The following is a 16,455-nucleotide window of genomic DNA, read 5'->3' on the forward strand; positions in this document are numbered from 1 at the left end:
GTAGGATATAGCACAAAATAACCACACTATCGATGGTTAAATACACTTGGTGATAGCTCGTGCTGGCGCACCACAAGTCACAAAATGGCCGCCGATCACCCCAGAAAAAAAGTGATCTAAAAACGCTCTGGGCAGCCTCAAAAAAGTGAGCAAGTCAATAATAGCACTTCAATGATCCACAGCTGCAGATCGATCACAGAATGAAGTCTTTTGGAGGAGTTAATCTGCCTAATCTCGCCCTAACGTCGCAGCTGCAACCTCTCCCTATACTGATCATAGCAGAGTGACGTGCGGCGCTACGTGACTCCAGCTTAAATAGAGGCTGGGTCACATGGTGCACTGGCCAATCACAGCCATGCCAATAGTAGGCATGGCTGTGATGGCCTCTTGGGCCAAGTAGTATGACGCTTGTTGATTGGCTGCTTTGCAGCCTTTCAAAAAGCGCCAAGAAAGCGCCGAACACCGAACCCGAACCCGGACTTTTACGAAAATGTTTGGGTTCGGGTCCGTGTCACGGACACCCCAAAATTCGGTACGAACCCGAACTATACAGTTCGGGTTCGCTCATCCCTAAACACGAGTCGTCCCAGAAGATTGGAAATTAGCAAATGTTGTGCCCATTCACAAGAAAGGTAGTAGGAAGGAATCGGGCAACTATAGGCCAGTAAGCCTGACATCAATAGTGGGGAAATTAATGGAAACCATACTTAAGGAGAGGATTGTGGAACATCTAAAATCCCATTGATTGAAAGATGAAAAACAGCCTGGGTTTACTTCAGGGAGATCATGTCAAACTAATCTTATTGATTTCTTTGATTGGGTGACTAAAATAATAGATGGCGGAGGTGCAGTAGACATCACTTATCTGGACTTTAGTAAGGCTTTTGATACTGTCCCACATAGAAGGCTTATCAATAAATTGCAGTCTTTGTGCGTGGACTCCCATATTGTTGAATAAATTAGGCAGTGGCTGAGGGACAGACAACAGAGGGTTGTAGTCAATGGAGTATATTCAGACCATGGTCTTGTTACCAGTGGGGTACCTCAGGGATCTGTTCTAGGACCCATATTGTTTAATATCTTTATCAGCGAAATTGCAGAAGGCCTCGATGGTAAGGTGTGTCTTTTTGCTGATGACACAAAGATTTGTAACAGGGTTGATGTTCCTGGAGGGATACACCAAATGGAAAAGGATTTAGGAAAACTAGAGGAATGGTCAAAAATCTGGCAACTAAAATGTAATGTTGATAAGTGCAAGATAATGCACCTGGGATGTAAAAACCCAAGAGCAGAATATAAAATCAGTGATACAGTCCTAACCTCAGTATCTGAGGAAAGGGATTTAGGGGTCATTATTTCAGAAGACTTAAAGGTAGGCAGACAATGTCATAGATCAGCAGGAAATGCTAGCAGAATGCTTGGGTGTATAGGGAGAGGCATTACCAGTAGACAGAGGGAGGTGCTCATGGCGCTCTACAGAGCACTAGTGAGACCTCATTTGGAGTATTGTGCGCAGTACTGGAGAACATATCTCCAGAAGGATATTGATACTTTGGAGAGAGTTCAGAAAAGAGCTACTAAACTAGTACATGGATTGCAGGACAAAACTTACCAGGATAGATTAAAGGACCTTAACATGTATAGCTTGGAAGAAAGCCAAGACAGAGGGGATATGAGAGAAACTGCTAAATACATAAAGGGAATCAACAAGGTAAAAGAGGAGAGAATATTTAAAAGAAGAAAAACTGCTACAAGAGGACATAGTTTTAAATTAGAGGGGCAAAGGTTTAAAAGTAATATCAGGAATATCAGGAATTTACTGAGAGAGTAGTGGATGCATGGAATAGCCTTCCTGCAGAAGTGGTAGCTGCAAATACAGTGAAGGAGTTTAAGCATGCATGGGATAGGCATAAGGCCATCCTTCATATAAGATAGGGCCAGGGGCTATTCATAGTATTCAGTATATTGGGCAGACTAGATGGGCCAAATGGTTCTTATCTGCCGACACATTCTATGTTTCTATGTTTCTATGAATTCAACACCACATGATGACCACATGTTATCGAATTTCAATTATTATCATTAGTTTTTTTTTCAAGAGGGGGGATTTCGTTATGTTTTTAATCCAATTTGATATTTTTTGTTCTTTTAAAAATATATATTTGAAATCTATTTGTACTGGCCTGCAGTGAAATTGATATCTAATGACCTTCTAATATACCTCCAGCCACATAAAAGGCCTTTTCTGTCCGGTGAATGCCTAATGTTTGGGACCTCAGAGGAATTAAACACTTTTGACGACCACATGTTATCCAATTTCAACTATTATCATTTGGGTTTTTTTTCGAGAGGGGGGATTTCGTTAGCCATGTTTTTAATCCAATTTGATATTTTTTGTTCTTTTAAAAATATGTATTTGAAATCTATTTGTACTGGCCTGCAGTAAAATTGATATCTAATGACCTAATATACCTCCAGCTACATAATTACTTGTTCTTTTCTGTCCTGTGAATTCCTAATGTTTTTGGCCTGTACTACACTGTATATACAAACTGAAAAGACTAGCGTGGTATTAGCAGGAGGTGCTCAAACCCACATGCAGTCGTGCATATATATATAGGGGAGCAAATCCTGCACTTGTGGCCCGTTGCTAATGGTGATCCCCAGCAAAAATGCATACTGTGGAGGATGCCCGCAGCGAACCACAAGTACCACAATAGACATCCTACACAAGGTAGCAATTGTGTGGATGTGATAATTAATATAACAATATAACAAAATAATAGCAAAGGCAGGTGCACTCTGCAGTCTTACTAAACCCTCAAACAGATTTTAAAATTGAGAGATTAGTCAACATGTCCTACGGTGTAGGACATGTCTAAGCCCGGGCACCACGCCAAGGTTTCTCAAGTAGCCCGGGACCTAACACTCTTCTAACTGAGCCGTATGGGCAATACCAGGAGCCAGTGGGCAAATTACAGGAGCATGAGGCCGACTCACAAACAACTCACCAGTTACCTCCAGCATGTAACCATGCTTGCAGTGGGAGGAGGGAGGAGTCTGCGAGTCCCACTGAAGACTGGCTGATATAGCCCAGGCCTCACAGGTGCACCTAAATGTGACCTGTAGATGGAAAACAGGCACATTTAAATTGGAGTTTATACACCTCCAGGCATCTCTATATATACAAACTGAAAAGACTAGCGTGGTATTAGCAGGAGGTGCTCAAACCCACATGCAGTCGTGCATATATATAGGGGAGCAAATCCTGCACTTGTGGCCCGTTGCTAATGGCGATCCCCAGCAAAAATACATACGGTGGAGGATGCCCGCAGCGAACCACAAGTACCACAATAGACATCCTACACAAGGTAGCAATTGTGTGGATGTGATAATCAATATAACAATATAACAAAATAATAGCAAAGACAGATGCACTCTGCAGTCTTACTAAACCCTCAAACTGATTTTAAAATTGAGAGATTAGTCCAACATGTCCTACCCTGTACTACACTGGCCTGCTTTAAAATTGAAATTGAATGGCTGTCTAATATACCTCCGGCCACATAATCACTTGATCATTTATGTACGGTGAATGCATTATTAATTGTGCTTTTCTGTACGGTGAATGAATCATTTTTGGGGCCTGTAGTCCGCTGGCCTGCAGTAAAATTGATATCCATTGACCGTCTAATATACCTCCAGCCACATAATCACTTGATCATTTATGTACGTTGAATGCATAATTTTTGGGGCCTGTAGTCCGCTGGCCTGCAGTAAAATTGATATACATTGACCGTCTAATATACCTCCAGCCACATAATCACTTGATCATTTATGTACGTTGAATGCATAATTTTTGGGGACTGTACTCCACTGACCTGCAGTAAAATTTATATCCATTGACCGTCTAATATACCTCCAGCCACATAATCACTTGATTATTTATGTACGTTGAATGCATAATTTTTGGGGCCTGTAATCTAACTGGCCAACAGTAAAATTGTTATAAGGTGACCGCCGAATTTACCTCCAGTTACATTATCAATTGTTCTTTTCTGTACGGTGATTATATAATTTTTGGGGCCTGTAGTCCACTGGCCTGCAGTAAAATTGATATCCATTGACCGTCTAATATACCTCCAGCCACATAATCACTTCATCATTTATGTAAGTTGAATGCATAATCTTTGGGGCCTGTAATCTAACTGGCCAAAAGTAAAATTGTTATACGGTGACCGCCTAATGTACCTCCAACCACATTATCAATTGTTCTTTTCTGTACGGCGAATGAATACTTTTTGGGGCCTGTACTCCATTGGCCTACAGTAAAATTGATATCCAATGACCATCTAATATACCTCCGGCCACATAATCACTTGATCTTTTATGTACGTTACATGCATAATTTTTGGGGCCTGTAATCTAACTGGCCAACAGTAAAATTGTTAGACGGTGACCACATAATGTACCTCCTGCCACATTATCAATTGTTATTTTCTGTACGGTGAATGCCTAATGTTTGGGGCCAGTACTCCACTGGCCTGCAGTAAAATTGATATTGAATGACCTTCTAATATACCTCCAGCCACATAATTACTTGTTCTTTTCTGTCCAGTGAATGCCTAATGTTTGGGACCTCGGAGGTATTCAACACCTGTTGACGACGACCACGTGTTATCAAATTTCAACTATTATCATTTCTTTTTTTTCGAGAGGGGGGATTTCGTTAGCCATGTTTTTAATCCAATTTGATATTTTTTGTTCTTTTAAACATATGTATTTGACATGTATTTGTACTGGCCTGCATTAAAATTGATATCCAATGACCATCTAATATACCTCTAGCCACATAATCACCTGTTCTTTTTTGTCAGGTAAATGCCAAATTTTTGGGGCCTGTACTCCTGTGGCCTAAAATAAAATTTTTCTAGGCTCCAGCAGGCCACATTTTTGAGAGTTTCCCTTTAAGACGCATAAAAATGGCCACTGATTAAAATACAAATTTTTTGTGGGAATTTTTGCCATTGATCCCCCTGTGGTATGTCACTGTCCATGTTGTGGGACGATTTGTGCACTTCTTGTATTTGGTGGGTGCAATAATGAGCTTAAGGTTTTTCAGGTTCACCTGCCATTAAAGTGAATGGGGCCCGCCGCGAACTTGCAGTTCGCGAACGATTGATCGAGTTCGCGAATCTTCCCGGCCGATGTTCGTCCGTCACTGCATATGATGTATGTAAATTATTAGTATCTGATTCATCTCTAAAAGTGACTCTCCAGTGTTACTCAATGTAGGACATATGATGTATGTAGATCATTAGTACCTGATTCTTCTCTACAAGTGATTCTCCAGTATTACTCCTCCTACGACATATGATGTATGTAGATTATTAGTACCTGATCCTTCTCTACAAAAGTCTCTCCAGTGTAACATCCCCTAGGCCAGGTGTCGGCAACCCGCGGCTCTTTTGAACCTTTGCCGCGGCTCCAGCATGGGCATGAGCAGTGTGTGTGCGGCGGCGGCTGGGCAGGCACTGAGATGAGCGCTTCCATTGTGGAAGCGAAGCGCTCATCTCTATAGTGATCTGTTTGTATCGCCGTCCTCAGGACAGCGATACAAACAGAAGGCTGTGCGGAGGAGCAGGGCAGGGAGGTGTGTCCCTTTCCTGTTCCTCTGATAGGCACTACTAGGCCGGCAGCCTATCAGAGGCCGGCGTAGGCGGCATCGCTCCAAAGAGGTAAGTATAAGTGTTAATTTTTTTTTTTTTTAACTGCCAGTCTGGCACATAATGGGGGGGCCCTGGTATTATACTGGCACATGATTGGGGAATTTGGGGGGGCCCTGGAATTACTGGCACATGATTGGGGGGGGGGTCTGGTATTACTACTGGCACATGATTGGGGGGGGTCTGGTATTACTACTGGCACATGATTGGGGGGTGTCTGGTATTACTACTGGCACATGATTGGGGGGGTCTGGTATTACTGGCACATGATTGGAGGGGGGTCTGGTATTACTGGCACATGTTTGGAGGGGGGTCTGGTATTACTGGCACATGATTGGGGGGTCTGGTATTACTGGCACATGATTGGAGGGGGGTCTGGTATTACTGGCACATGATTGGAGGGGGGTCTGGTATTACTGGCACATGATTTGAGGGGGGTCTGGTATTACTGGCACATGATTGGGGGAGTCTGGTATTACTGGCACATGATTGGAGGGGGGTCTGGTATTACTGGCACATGATTGGGGGGTCTGGTATTACTGGCACATGATTGGAGGGGGATGTGGTATTACTGGCACATGATTGGGGGGGATGTGGTATTACTGGCACATGATTGGGGGGGTCTGGTAAAGGTAAATTAAATATTTTAATTAGCTATTAATTTGCAAAAATATATTTTACATTGTTAAGTGAAAAAGTCCTTTTTTTTCTTCAGATTGACAGCTGACTGCACGATCCTGTATATAGCATTAAGGTAAGAAACAATATATGCAGTGTTATATTTGTTTTAAATGTCGCAATGGTTTTGCGGCTCCCAGGTTTTTTTTTCCTTCGGAAACTGGTCCAAGTAGCTCTTTATGTCTTAAAGGTTGCAGACCCCTGCCCTAGGCCATATGATATATGTAGATCATTAGTACCCCGATCCTTCTCTACAAGTGACTCTCCAGTATTACTCCCCCTAGGGCAGTGATGGCGAACCTTTTAGAGACCGAGTGCTCAAACTGCAACCGTACAACCCACTTATTTATCGCAAAGTGCCAACACGACAATTTACCCAGAATACCAATATAGTATATCTTCCATGTACTTTACCATTTAGCTACAATAGCCTGCCTACATACAGTGCGCTGCCTGTCCTGTTCATAGTGTGTCCTCTGCTGGTGAATGTCAGGAAAAGTGTAAGGCATATTGGTACACTATAGACTTTTTCCAGGCCGCCGGTGTCCACAGAGAGGGCTCTGAGTGCCGCCTCTGGCACCCGTGCCATAGGTTCGCCACCACTGCCCTAGGGCATATGATGTACTGTATGTAGATCATTAGTACCTGATCCTTCTCTACAAGTGGCTCCCTAGAGTTATTCCTACTAGGACCTATGAAGTATGTCGATTATTAGTACCTGATCCTTCTCTACAAGTGACTCTCTAGTGTTACTCCCCCTAGGACATATGATGTATGTAGATTATTATTATCTTTTCCTTCTGTACAAGTGACTCTCCAGTGCTACTCCCTCTCGTACATATGATGTATGTAGATTATTAGTACCTGATCCTTCTCTACAAGTGACTCTCCAGTGTTACTCCCCCTAGGACATATGATGTATGTAGATTATTAGTACCTCATCCTTTTTTACAAGTGACTCTGTCTTTGTTACTCCTTCTACTACATATGATGTATGTAGATCATTTGTACCTGATCCTTCTCTATAATTGACTCTCTGGTCAGTGGCGTGCATACTGTGCCCCCTTCATAGTATTGATGCTCACTCTGCCCCCTAATAGTAGTAATGCCCACTGTGCTAGTAATGCCCTCTGTGCTTCCTCCATAGTAGAAATCCCCATTGTGACCTGTTCACAGTAATAATGACCACTGTGCCCCCTTCACAGTAATAATGCCCACTGTGCCCCCTTCATTGTAGTAATGTCCTCTGGCTCTGTGCCCCCTTCATGGTAGAAATGCCCATTGTGCCCCCTTCACATTAGTAATGCCCTCTGTGGCCCCTCCAGAGTAGTAATGCCCTCTGGTTCCCCTCCAGCACCCTCAATCTGATGCGCAGCCTAGTGTCACAAGGAGGGAAAATTTTTGGAAGATGATGAAGGATTACCGTGTTAGCGTCCTCAATGATCCCTATGTGCCTTACAACTACCGGGTGTCCAAGCTGGACACGTGGCATGAACTGGCTCTCTACGCCTTGGAGGTGCTGGCCAACATTTTGTCAGAGCGGGTATTTAGTGCTGCTGGTGGCATAATAACTGATAAGCGCACCCACATTGCATTCCCATGCACCCCTTCCACCACAAAAAAGGGTATATGGTTCAATCTTCCTTTTCTCGCCCTCCTCCTCCTCCTCTGCCCTTGCTCCTAATGTTGTAGAGGGTCAGCTCACCAGCAGGCCCTCACCTACAATCTTTTAGAGGGCCAGCTCACCTGCAGGCCCTCGCATGTAATTTTTGAGAGGGTCAGATCACCAGCAGGCCCTCAATTACAATCTATTAGAGCAGTGGTTCTCAACCTTTCTAAAGCCGTGACCCCTTAATACAGTTCCTCATGTTGTGGTGACCCCCAACCATTAAATTTTTTTCCTTGCTACGTCATAACTAATTTTGCTACTGTTATGAATTGTAATGTAAATATCTGATATGCAGGATGTATTTTTATTGCTACAAATTGAACATAATTAAAGCAGAGTAATTAATCACAAAGACAAAATGTTATATATTGTCAAATATTTATTTCTAATTACAAATAAATGAAATTTTGTATTGAAGCATGGTGTATAAATCAGTGGTGCTTCAAGTCCCCACCAAATAAATAAATCAGACGTGCTCAGGGTCCCCCAAATAAGTAAATCAGCGGGGCTTCAGGTCTCCCCCAAATAAATAAATCAGTGGTGCATCAGGTTTCCCCCAAATAAATAAATCAATGGTGCTCAGGGTCCCCCAAATAAATAAATCAGAAGTGCTCAGGGTCCCACAAATAAATAAATCAGCGGTGCTTCAGGTCCCCCCCAAATAAATAAATCAATGGTGCTCAGGGTCCCCCAAATAAATAAATCAATGGTGCTCAGAGTCCCCCAAATAAATAAATCAGCGGTGCTTCATGTCCCCCCAAATAAATTAAGCCTTGCTCAGCCAAATAATTAAAATAAAATTAGCCAGGCTCAGCCAGGCTCAATTAAATCATTGGTGGCAGTGGTGCTCAGCGGCGGTGTCATTAACGAAAAAACTCGGACCTCAGCAGACAGGCGGTCCGACTTACCCGTCCAGACGTCAGGCTCCTTCAAGCACAGGCAGTGATAGGACATCACTTCCTGTGCGCGAGGATAAGGGGCCGCTGCCGTTGTGCGGGCGACCCACAATAGGAAGCCTCAGGCGACCCCCCGGAAAGGGCCGATCGACCCCCAAAGGGGTCGCGACCCCTAGGATGAGAACCGCTGTATTAGAGGGTTAGCTCACCTGCAGGCCCTCACATATAATGTTTTTGAGGGTCAGCTCACCAGCATGCCCTCACCTACAATGTTTTAGAGGGTCAGCTCACCAGCAGATTCTCACCTACAATATTTTATAGGGCCAGCTCACCTGCAGGCCCTCACCTACAATCTTTTAGAGGGTGAGCTCATCTGTAGGCCCTCGCATGTAATGATTTAGAGAGCCAGCTCACCTGCAGGTCCTCACATGTAATGTTTTAGAGATTCAGCTCACCAGCAGGCCCTCACCTACAATCTTTTAGAGGGTAAGCTCACCTGCAGGCCCTCGCATGTAATGTTTTAGAGGGTCAGCTCACCAGCAGGCCCTCACATACAATCTTTTAGAGGGTCAGCTCACTGACAGGCCCTCACATATAATTTTTTAGAGGGTTAGCTCACCAGCAGGCCCTCACCTACAATCTTTTAGTGAGTCAGCTCACCTGCAGGCCCTTCGCATATAATGTTTTTCAGCAGCAGCTCACCAGCAAGCCCTCACCTACAATCTTTTAGAGGGTCAGCTCACCTGCAGGCCCTCACATATAATGTTTTTTAGGGTAAGCTCACCAGCAGGCCCTCGTACATATTTTTTTTAATGGTTAGCTAAGCAGCAGGCACCTGCCCATTATTTGTTCGATGCTCAGATAAGCAACAGGTACTCCCCCCTAATGTTTTAGAGAGTCAGCTCTGCAGCAGACCCTCACCCCTAATGTTTTAGATGGACAGCTCAGCAGCAGGACCTCGCCCGTAATTTTTTAGAGAGTCACCAGCAGGCCATTGCTCTTAATGTTTTTAAGGGTCACCAGCCGGCCATCAATCATAATTTTTCAAGGGTTTATGATGCCCTCCTTTATGTGTAACAAAGGGTGTATTGTAGTGCCGGTTCCTTGTAATTTTTGGCAGCCCTTTCCCTTAACCTGTTTGGGACATAGGGCGTACAGGTGCGCCCTGATATCCTGGTACTTAAGGACACAGGGCGTACCTGTACGTCCTGTGTAGTTCCGAACACTGCCGCGCGGTGATCAGAACAAGGAGCCTGCTCAAATCATTGAGTACGGCTGTAGGGGGGGGACCCGATGGCATGGAAGGCAGCGCGATGCCTTCCTTAGGCATCGGCGCTGCCTCCCGGTGATGAGCCTGTGAGATCCAGCCCTCTGGATCTCACAGGCCGGAAGCTGTATGAGTAATACACACTGTATGAGTAATACACACTGTATGAGTAATACACACTGTATTACTCATACAGCCAATGCATTCCAATACAGAAGTATTGGAATGCATTGTAAAGGGGATCAGACCCCCAAAAGTTTAAGTCCCAAAGTGGGACAAAAAATAAAGTGAAAAAAAAGTTGAAAAAATAAAGTTTTCTCCCAAAAAAATTAAAAGTTTAAACTTAATTTCCCCCAAATAAAGTAAAAAAAAATTGTTAAGGAATAGGGAAAAAAAAAATAAGTTTACATATTAGGTATCGCCACGTCCGTATCGACCAGCTCTATAAACATATCACATGACCTAACCCCTCAGATGAACACCGTAAAAAAATAAAAATAAAAATAAAAACAATTTTTTTGTCACCTTACATCACAAAAAGTACAACAGTAAGCGATCAAAAAGGCGTATGCCCACCAAAAAAGTACCAATTTAACCGTCACCTCATCCCGCAAAAAATGAGCCCCTACCTAAGACAATCGCCCAAAAAATAAAAAAACTATGGCTCAGAATATGGAGACACTAAAACATCATTTTTTGGTTTTAAAAAAGCTGTTATTGTGTAAAACTTAAGTAAATTAAAAAAGTATGCATATTATGTATCGCCGCGTCTGTAATAACCTGCTCTATAAAAATATCACATGACCTAACCCATCAGGTGAACACCGTAAAAAATAAATAAAAAAAAACGGTGTAAAAAAAGCTATTTTTTGTCACCTTACATGACAAAAAGTGTAATAGCAAGCGATCAAAAAGTCATATGCACCCCAAAATAGTTCCAATCAAACTGTCATCTCATCCCTCAAAAAATTTTACCCTACCCAAGATAATCGCCCAAAAACTGAAAAAACGATGGCTCTCAGACTATGGAAACACTAAAACATGATTTTTTTTTGTTTCAAAAATAAAATCATTGTGTAAAACTTACATAATTAAAAAAAAGTATACATATTAGGTATCGCCGCATCCGTAATAACATTCTCTATTAAAATATCACATTACCTAACCCCTCAGTAGAGATGTCGCGAACATAAAATTTTCCGTTCGCGAACGGCGAATGCGAATTTCTGCAAATGTTCGCGAACGGGCGAACCGGGCGACCCGCCATAGACTTCAATAGGCAGGCGAATTTTAAAACCCACAGGGACTCTTTCTAGCCACAGTAGTGATGGAAAAGTTGTTTCAAGGGGACTAACACCTGGACTGTGGCATGCCGGAGGGGGATCCATGGCAAAACTCCCATGGAAAATTACATAGTTGACGCAGAGTTGGATTTTAATCCATAAAGGGCATAAATCACCTAACAATCCAATTTTTTTTTGAACAACGTGGTTTAAAACATCCAGTGTGTGTATACGATCAGGTATGATGTTGTATCGATCAGGTAGTGTAAGGGTTACGCCCGCTTCACAGACATTGACAGACCAAACTCCCCTTTTAATGCACCGCAAACAACAGCAAACAGTCCATTTGCCCAACCGCAAACTTCCCATTTGCACAAGGTTGGATACCAAGCTAGCCATGTCCCGTTGATGTCATTGAAGGTTTCTTCCTCCACTCAGCCACGTACAACACCAAGGGTCCCCGAAAGGTGAATTGAATAGATTTTTCGAACGGGGAGATGGTTAAAAAAACGCTGGCTCCCTCCCCTTTGTTTGAATCTACGCCACGGTCACTGCTTCTGCACCGTGCAATTTACTCTCACACCCGATATTAATGGTATTTTCTGTAGTTCTCTCTTCTCATCAGTTTAATCCCTGTTACGTCCCCAATCTGGGGTCCATTTATTAAATTGATTTTTCGAACGGGGAGATGGTTAAAAAAACGCTGGCTCCCTCCCCTTTGTTTGAATCCACGCCACGGTCAATGCGTCTGCGCCGTGCAATTTACTGTCACACCCGTGAGTGGTATTTTCTGTAGTACTATTTTCATTAGTTTAATTCCTGTATGGTCCCCAATCTAGGGTCCATTTATTAAATTGATTTTTCGAACGGGGAGATGGTTAAAAAAACGCTGGCTGCCTCCCCTTTGTTTGACTCCATGCCACGGTCACTGTGTCTGCGCCGTGCAATTTACTCTCACACCCGATATGAGTGGTATTTTCTGTAGTTCTCTCTTCTCATCAGTTTAATCCTGTTACGTCCCCAATCTGGGGTCCATTTATTAAATTGATTTTTCGAACGGGGAGATGGTTAAAAAAACGCTGGCTGCCTCCCCTTTGTTTGACTTCATGCCACGGTCACTGTGTCTGCGCCGTGCAATTTACTCTCACACCCGATATGAGTGGTATTTTCTGTAGTTCTCTCTTCTCATCAGTTTAATCCCTGTTACGTCCCCAATCTGGGGTCCATTTATTAAATTGATTTTTCGAACGGGGAGATGGTTAAAAAAACGCTGGCTCCCTCCCCTTTGTTTGAATCTAGCAATGAGCAGGACACTGGGTCAGTGGGAATGCTATGCAGTGGGTCAGTTTATATGTATATAAGTTTGTGACGCCAGTTGCAGCTTGCGCAGGTACTGTAGCAGGGCCCTTTAAGATGTTATAGCTCATGTACCAGGTGAGGAATGCCAGAGGGGGATAACGTCTCTGTATAGCAGATATGGTAGTGTCAATGGTGTCTCCTACCTTGGTACGGCTGGACTCCTGTATCCTGGCTCACATGCAACAAAATGAGTGTTGTTAATAGGAGTAATTGAGGAGTGATGGAAATCCACACAGATAATAGGGTCCAACTTGTCTTTACTTGGTGTTATGCAGCTTTGATCCATACAAGTTACAGCTTTAGTCTAGGGTCCCAGCAGGTAGTGGCAATATGTGGCAGGAATTTATATATATATTCTGCTTCTTGTACATACACCTATTATAATCTGGCAGGTATCTATCTTCTGCTCTGTCTTTATTCTGCTTGGTTTGGGCCTGACTAGCTGAAGAGGTACTTATCTTCTCTTTGTCTTTGGATCTGTACTTATAGAACTGCTCGCAGGGAATGGTGTTGTCTTCCTGGAGATCTATACGTCTGTGAAGGGCTGCTTTCTTTGTCTACCAGCTGAGGTAAGGGACTCAGGCTGGGAAGGTTGATCTTGGGCCTCAGCCGAGGCTTGGATCCTAGGTTGGAATCCCTGTTTCTGGGAGCTCCTACTAACACAGCCTACCCCAACAGGGGGCTGGCTCACACTCCCTAGAACTTTCCTTCCTCCCCCTGATGTAGGATGTGGGAACATTCCACTCCTCCTCAGAAAGGGGGGAGCTAGCCTGGAATGGTCTATTCCAGTCTAGATCTATTAACTAACCATGGTCTGCTTACATATTGCTGCCACCTGCTGGTGTACATTGAGAATTACAGCAAATATACAATACAAGCCTGGAAAATACATATACAGGAAAATGCACACTTCAGATTACACAAAATAAGGGACAATACACTCAACATGTTGTAGCAGGGAGACAGAGTTTTAGTGACATACTCTGGGATGTTACAAATCCACGCCACGGTTACTGCGTCTGCGCCGTGCAATTTACTGTCACACCCGTGAGTGGTATTTTCTGTAGTACTATTCTCATCAGTTTAATCCCTGTTACGTCCCCAATCTGGGGTCCATTTATTAAATTGATTTTTTGAACGGGGAGATGGTTAAAAAAATGCTGGCTCCCTCCCCTTTGTTTGAATCCAGGCCATGGTCACTGCGTCTGCGCCGTGCAATTTACTGTCACACCCGTGAGTCGTTGTCACGGCTGGGGATGGGGAAAACCCTCAGCCGTGCGATGCCAGAATATGGAAGGTCGCTACTTGGCCAGTACCACAGATTTAGGGAGCAGGTCACCTCCTAATGCATACCTAATCTGACCCTGACTCCTAGCTGCATGAGCCGACCTTGATGGTAGGAGGGCTCATGCTCGGGAACCTCGGATCCCTACTCACCCTCCGCCGATCCATGAACTAGGAGCTGGGTAGACCACCTGTTCCTCCTGGATGCGGAGAAACAGGAGTCTAAACTCCTACCTGCCACAGACACAGAGCCTGGAACCCAAGTATAAGTGCTGCTGTACACAACAACACAAGAGACAGAGCACACACCACACAGGAACCCAGGAAACCATACGCTGCAATAAATAAGCATAACACAAACACATCTTCATAACATCGTGTATCACAATTTATGACCACAAGGGTGGCCCTCACTGGCAGATGGAATAAGGGACCAGGAGGGTGCCTCCAGCTTACAAACAAGGCTGGAGTACCCCTCAGACATCAGGTCTCAACTGAATCTTTATAGCCCATGTAGCCACACCCACACAGACGCACCCAGTGTTCACACACACAGAAGGGAATTAACCCTTCTCACACCAGGGAAGGGAGAACAGCCACTTAAAGGAGAAAGTGCACACATAACTAAAACCCTGTGCACACCAGACATACAAAAGACACACCCAACAAAGATAGGTTGCCAGGTGCAACCGCACGCACATTGCAGCAAGCTGCCTAGCACCAGCTCAGGCTGCTAAACTGCAAAATAACTAAATGTTTCCAGCGGCAACCACAAGTGAGGCAACATACTAGCGGCCCTCACCTGTGGTTGAACAACCAAACCAAACCGCAGGCAACAGCATGCGGATAAGGAGTCACGACCATAACCATGGTCGTGACAGTCGTATTTTCTGTAGTACTATTCTCATCAGTTTAATCCCTGTTACGTCCCCAATCTGGGGTCCATTTATTAAATAGATTTTTTGAACGGGGAGATGGTTAAAAAAATGCTGGCTCCCTCCCCTTTGTTTGAATCCACGCCACGGTCACTGCGTCTGCGCCGTGCAATTTACTCTCACACCCGATATGAGTGGTATGTTCTGTAGTTCTCTCTTCTCATCAGTTTAATCCCTGTTACGTTCCCAATCTGGGGTCCATTTATTAAATTTATTTTTCGAACGGGGAGATGGTTAAAAAAACGCTGGCTCCCTCCCCTTTGTTTGAATCCACGCCACGGTCACTGCGTCTGCGCCGTGCAATTTACTGTCACACCCGATATGAGTGGTATTTTCTGTAGTACTATTCTCATCAGTTTAATCCCTGTTACGTCCCCAATCTGGGGTCCATTTATTAAATTGATTTTTCGAATGGGGAGATGGTTAAAAAAACGCTGGCTCCCTTCCCTTTGTTTGAATCCACGCCACGGTCACTGCGTCTGCGCCGTGCAATTTACTCTCACACCCGATATGAGTGCTATTTTCTGTAGTACTATTCTCATCAGTTTAATCCCTGTTACGTCCCATATCAGGGTGGGATTGCCTTTTGTGAAAAAAAATTTAGACCGGGTACCTTCGACTGCCTTTACAGTGACAGACCAAACTCTGATACACCAAACTGAATTGATTTTAGGAACCGGGAGATAGAAAAAGCAGCTTGGTCGGTCCTCTTACTCCCAAGTTGGGGCACTGCGCGTGCACGGAGCAATGTGCTGTGACACCCTATATGAGTGGTGTCTTAACTAGTACTATTCCTATCAGTTTAATCCCTGTTACGTCCCCTATCCGGGGACGTGTGTCGAATTGATTAACCATTGTCGAATTAACAAACCATTACGACATCCTGTAATAATTTAGTTCTGAGCTTTGTACTTGCTTTGTATTGGAATTGATCTGGATTATTTAAATTGTCTGCATTATTTCTAATAATTTATTAAGAGACTTTATTATGATTTTTTTTATTTTATGTATTAAAAACCCACCCATACAACTTAAAAAAATAATAATAAAAATTATGTTTTTTCTATGAAAAATTATCCAGCCGATCGCTTTTGGTCTGATCATAATGAAGCAACGGCCTTATCATCTGGGGTGTGGCAACATTGCCAACACACTCATAGAGGTGATGATCGCTTCATTGTGATACGCAAGCCCCTTCACCACAACAAGGTAACGATCACGAAAGGGGAATTGACACTTGTATGTGCCTTTTTTTTTTGTTTTGTTTTTGCAGCCACAGTGCAGCACCAGAGGCCAGAAAAATTAGGCATGTACACATGCCTGAAAAATAATGTTATTGTTGCAGCCGCTGTTGTAGC

General features: G+C 43.7%; 1 protein-coding gene across 2 annotated transcripts in view; it reads left to right on the forward strand.

Moving 5' to 3' along the window:
- LOC121002080 (tyrosinase-like) overlaps positions 1–16,455 on the forward strand; it is a 191,105-nt gene that overhangs the window by 54,442 nt on the left and 120,208 nt on the right. Inside the window, exon 2 of one of the 2 annotated variants that reach the window (XM_040433379.1) lies at positions 6,442–6,480. The exons of the other annotated variant lie outside the window; for it this stretch is intronic. The gene's annotated coding sequence lies outside the window, so the exon portion shown is untranslated. The remainder of the gene's footprint in view (positions 1–6,441; positions 6,481–16,455) is intronic. 2 annotated transcript variants of the gene reach the window in all.

Source organism: Bufo bufo, chromosome 5, assembly GCF_905171765.1.
Source record: "Bufo bufo chromosome 5, aBufBuf1.1, whole genome shotgun sequence".
NCBI lineage: Eukaryota > Metazoa > Chordata > Amphibia > Anura > Bufonidae > Bufo > Bufo bufo.